This window comes from Lactuca serriola, chromosome 1 (assembly GCF_051521515.1).
Source record: "Lactuca serriola cultivar US96UC23 chromosome 1, Lser_US96UC23_V15, whole genome shotgun sequence".
NCBI classification, from domain to species: domain Eukaryota; kingdom Viridiplantae; phylum Streptophyta; class Magnoliopsida; order Asterales; family Asteraceae; genus Lactuca; species Lactuca serriola.
In genome coordinates this window covers 256,870,907-256,876,906 of record NC_136408.1, presented here as the reverse complement: position 1 = coordinate 256,876,906, position 6,000 = coordinate 256,870,907, and positions in this window count along the sequence as shown.

Genomic DNA, 6,000 nt, shown 5'->3' with positions numbered 1-6,000 from the left:
ATGTCTGGTTTAGACATTTATGATCTTCCCAAATCTCTTGAAACAAGCTTTCCTAAATGAAGATGATGTCCCATGGAAATCATACTTCTTTCACCTCCTCCAATTATTCTCCCCAACCCATAAGTTCTTGAAAAGTTTAAGGTCACTCAAGCCCAATTGGCAAGGAAAGGTCTAGGTGTGGTCACGTCTTGGAGATGTAGTCACATATTGACAAGCCGGGAGAGTTGGGTGTCAAAGTCTTGAGAAAGTTGGTGGTTCAATCACTTTCTAAGTCACATAGTGAGTTTCTTTGGGACACCTATGAAACAGACTATGACACGACCCTTAATGTTGATTTTTATTACATGATGTGACTGGGTCACATGTTGATGTTTTAAGAATCAAAGAAAAGTAAAGGAACTTAAAGAAAGAATATGTTGAATCTGATCGCGTAGATGGATTTCTATCGCGTAGCTTGAAGATCGGATTCTTGAGCTACTTCTTAGGAGTTATGAGATATTGTTTTGGAATAGATAACAACAAGTTTTCATATGGATTGTAAGAATACGTTTTTCCGCAAAGTTTTAAAATAAAAGGAAAATTTTTGAATTTATTTATTTTAAAATATCCTTACAATGGCATCTGTGAAATTTTTTTGTTGCTTATAAGATTCCATTAATAGCAAGAGTGGAAATATGAAATTGATTCTTTCATTTGTGGTAATGTCTAAATTTACCAAATAAGGAAAGATTCTCATCACCCAAGTTTCAATTGGACTGAGACTTGGAATCATGCAAGGTGTATAGCATGATGAATGAGAACTTTCAAGTATTGGAAAAATTAAGACTAATTACTCGGTCACATGGATGTGTGGGTCAAGTAAAGGACTAAGGGATCGAGTACACATTCTTGTGCACTGATTGAGTCCACCACAAAATATCGATAAGATTATTCATCATAATTTACTAAAGCTTAGTAAATATGGTTATACTTACAGGCTAAAGTATAATTCTGAGACACTAGAAAAGTTTCAATGTAAGGTAGAGCGAATAAGAAGAATCAACTTAGGCAGAAGGATAAAAGTTTCTCAAATCTGAAAAGATGGGAGAGTACTTTAGTATCAGTTTTGTGATCATCTTAATGATTAAGAAACCATATCAAAGTTAGTTCTTTAAGGAAATCTTAGTGTATTCTTATGACTAAGAAGAGGAACTTGAATTGTTGAAATGGTTAAATCAAGAAGATGAGTCATACTTCGTTCCAATACAAGTCTTAGAGTCATACTCCATGATTGTAACTTGAGTGACATGTCTTAAAGAAGGTTTAAAACACTTGTCAAATGTAAGAGTAAAAGTTTTCTACTCTTGTACATTTGAAATTGGTAAGTTGTGATGTTTTGGATAAAACAAAGACCAACTTAGGCCAATTTTGTGAAGTGTTTGCCTTGATTAGAATCCACACTATCTCTTGAATAACTGACAAGAAAGTCTTATATGTCAAGAGGACAGTGGGAGTCTTAAAGGTCTTGCAAGTCTCAAGAACTAATCAAGAATAGAACCTGAAGTTCTTCACTAGCACACAACTTGAGGTTTATAACCTATCGTGTTGACATATTCTGTGCCCATTCCAGTTAAAGTTGGCTTTGCATATGAGTTCTTAGAGTTCTCAATTTGTTGCACAACAACTTGGAAGCAATGGCAGGCCCTTGAGCTGCCCTGTAGCAAGAAATTAAGATTGAGTTCAGTCCATATGAGTTTGGATTTGTCATTATCCTTGTCTTGTGACTATGTTTTTGACAATTCACATGGATAAGAACACATACACCATTAAATCTAAGTGTCATAAGGTTTCTCTCCGATTCATGAAAATGATGGTGAGGAAACACTTTCACTAAGTAGATTTTAGTTAGATAGCAATTGTGATATTTGCATTCTCAAAGTCGTTAGTGGAGTGTGTGTGGTTAACCGGCACACTAACCTGGACTTGTGAGAAGTGGCAAAAAGGTCTAACCATTATGATTACGACATCCCTCTTCATAATTGTTTAGACACACAAGTGTGCTATCTAAGGGAAGGTGTATGATTTTGATAAAGTTTTATCAAAACAATCTAGTATCAGAAATCTGGACTTTGGTAAGAAAGTCAGCTGATTTCTGAGTACATGTCAAAGCTAGTGGGAGCATAAGTGTTATGCTAATAATCATCATGTTAGTGGGAGCATGATAATTATGATAAAGGTTGCAGGTTAGCAATGTTAATTATAAAAAACAAAAGGTTTCAATTGGGAAAGAGTTGTTTTGCTATAATTAAGGGAGAGGAAATTATACTTCATCTCAAATCTAAAAGATTAGATTGAGGTTTTAATCGTATTTAGTCAAGGATATATATATGAATTTCATGTTGGAATGGCTCAACATAAGGAAATTCTGTATATGGGTCCATTATTTGCGTTCTTAAATTTGATTATGATTACGACATCCCTTTTCATAATCTGAATTATGAGAACTTGGCAAATAGAAATGGAAATATTATAGCAAAAGACTGGTTTAGTCTTTATGTGAGACATCATGAATCGATTCCCATATGCTTCAGATATAGGATCGATTACATGTGCTATATTTATCCTTTCTAAAATTTTCCAAATGCCTGGGGCATTAAGAACGGAAAAGGTTTAGAACTGGATATGACTAAAAGGATTAAACAATTGTCGAGGACAATCTAAGGTTTACCAAAGATTGGGTGCTCAAGGACAGTTGGAAGTATAGTGATAATTTTGGAAGGACCATATTGACATAATCTGTAAGGAGGCAACTCCTGTTCAGAAGTGATAGTCAAAATGGAATATGGAAATGTTTCAAAGTTAGAAATTATTCAATCTGTGTAAGATTAGGAAACTTAATGCAAGAAGGATGTTTCCAAGGAGCTGATCTCCTTTGGAATACTCTGTAATGATAGTTGTCAAGTCTTTCTGACTTTGTGCATAATCATTACAAGAGGATCAATGCATATAAGTTTAGAATCTAACAGATTTCAGTAAATGACATGAATTTGGAATTCTTGTACTTGCGGTAAGGATTTGGGAGTGTGAAAAGAGAATCATTGAAGTTATGTTCAATGGATCTAGTTCACAAAGTAAAGATCATAGACAAACATAGTATGCATACTTGGTGTATGGCATGACTAGTGTTTAGAAAACATAGTGTACATGCTTGGAGCATGGGACAACTATTGTTTTAAATTCAAGAATAAAGTTGATAGCTGAAACAGTATACAATGAATAATGTGTAATCATATGGTGATAAATAAAAGGTGTTTTATTTATGTTCATAGGTTTTGATACCATATTGGATTCAATTATTATTGTGTTTCATTTTGCATGTTTTGACTTCTAGAATAAACTAGGTTATTCTTCCGAAATGACTAAGTTATTCAAACCATCCACAGTCAGTCATATGTTGGAAGTAGATATGAATTAAGACTGTCATGGGTTGGCTTGTAGAGGTCTAAGGTGTTGGACAAAGGGCTACAACACTCATGAGTGCTCATAAGTTCTGAGTATTGGATTCAACCCGCGCTCATTGGAATCACTTCATGGATTTTATCACGAGTGATCATGAGACGATAATATCTTATATTCTTCAAACCTAGAGATATGAGTTGTTACTATGAGTTGGTTGTACATTGATTGCACGAAAACGCATTTGGTAACTCGGTGCTATAAAACGTGCCTTTGTGTATGATTCAACAAGTAGTAGAACAAGTCATATGAGTCAAGTTTATCCATTCCTTTTACCTTCGGGATAAAAGCGATATTTGTGGGCCCCTCGATGATTTGATGATGACAAATGGAAGTGCTCGGCCGGGCCAGGACTGATTTAACTTGTTCAATTAGTCAGTCGTCATAAATCGGAAATCGGGAAACAACAAATGGACAGAGAGAATGATTATAATCCATGTCTCGGTCCATATGATATCTAGAATGGAGGAATATATGATCCCTTATCTAACGGACAAGTCATTGACAAAGGTCAGAGTTCATCGACAAGGTCAGAGTTCGACATAAGCTTTTGAGAGCTACGATTGTCAGTTGGTTCCTGAAGTCATACGCAATAATAGTTTTAGACTTATCCAAGTGGGAGACTGTTGGATTGATGTCTAAGTCCATAACTATAATTGGTAAGACTTGACCCGACCCGACATGGTCCATTTGGGTTGCATGGCATCATGCATTTAGATAGACTATAATGAGAGAAATAAGACACTTATGGTTATTAATATATTATAAGTTCTAGTATATTAATAATAAGAATAATAAGATTATTTAATTAGTATTGATCAAGAATTAATCTAGGATTAATTAAGTGATCAAAAGAAGACTAATTAAATATATGGGTTGATTATGTAAATCATCCATACTTGTATAGTGGGCTAATGCTTCATGGATAATCAAGTTGGGCTAAAACCCATAGGATGGTCCATGGATGATCCATGGTGTATTTGAACCCATGGATCCAAGGAAATGGAAAGTCATGACAATTAGGGTTTACCCTAATTGTAACACTATATAAAGATCTTATTCTTGACAAAATCGGTGACTAGTATCATTCTAGAAAGGGCTAGCCGATTTTCATGAAGTGTAGAATTCTCTCAAGTTATTCCAAGTGTATTTGCTGTTGTGTGAACCATTTGAGGTGTCACACTTGGGGCACTTGGCACTCAAGCTTCATGAAGACTTTCTACATGAAAGAGGTATGTATTCTATCTTGTTATATTCATTATTTTATATGCTAGATTAGGATAATACCTTGGATGTTCATATTTGTATGTATAATAGAGAAAACATAGATCCAAGGTATTTAGGGTTGCATGTACACTTAGGAGTGTTAGAATGCTCAAAACCCAACAAAAACCGCTTTCCTTAATGGGAAGTTGGTTGAGGATGTTTACATGGCTCAGCCAGAGGGTTTTGTCGATCTGAAGCATCCTAATAGAGTGTGTAAGCTTGAGAAATCCATTTATGGACTTAAGCAAGCCTCTCGCAGATGGAATCTTTGCTTTGATGAGAAAGTCAAAGAGTTTGGATTTGTACGAAGCGAAGATGAATCATGTGTATATGTCAAAGCCAGTGGGAGTATAGTAAGCTTCCTCATTCTGTATGTCGATGACATACTACTCATAGGAAACGACGTCCCGACTCTGCAGGAGGTTAAGTCCTGGCTTGGGAAGTGCTTCGCTATGAAGGACCTCGGAGAGGCTTCCTATATTCTGGGAATAATGATAGTGAGAGAACGAAGTAAGAGACTAATAGGACTTAGTCAGAACACTTACTTAGATAAAGTACTGAAATGTTTTAGTATGAAAAACTCGAAGAAGGGAGAATTACCGATACAAAGTAATGCCAAATTGAGTAAGACTCAAAGTCTGAGTACCGAAGCTGAAATAGCAGAAATGAGCCGAGTACCATACGCTTCCGCAGTTGGCTCAATCATGTATGCTATGACTTGTACTCGCCCTGATGTAGCCTTTGCTTTGAGCATGGTTAGTAGATATCAAGGGAACCCTGGCAGAGCCCATTGGATTGCGGTTAAGAATATCCTTAAGTACCTTCGGAGGACGAAGGAATGGTTCTTAGTCCTCGGGGGGAGTGATGACTTGAAGGTGCGAGGGTATTGTGACGCTAGCTTTCAGACCGACAGGGACAACTACCGTTCGCAGTCGGGCTGGGTCTTTACCCTGAATGGAGGAGCAGTAACTTGGAAGAGTTCCAAGCAGGAAACCGTAGTTGATTCAATGTGCGAATCAGAGGACATTGCAACGAGCGAAGCATCGAAGGAGGCAATATGGTTAAAGAACTTCATCAGTGATCTTGGAGTTGTACCTGCCATAAAGGAGCCCATGGAGATTTTCTGTGATAATGAAGGAGCGGTTTCCTTAACCAAGGAACCGAGGGATCATGGTAAATCTCGACATATCGACAGAAAATTTCACTTTATTAGACATCGTGTAGAAGAAGGACAACTCA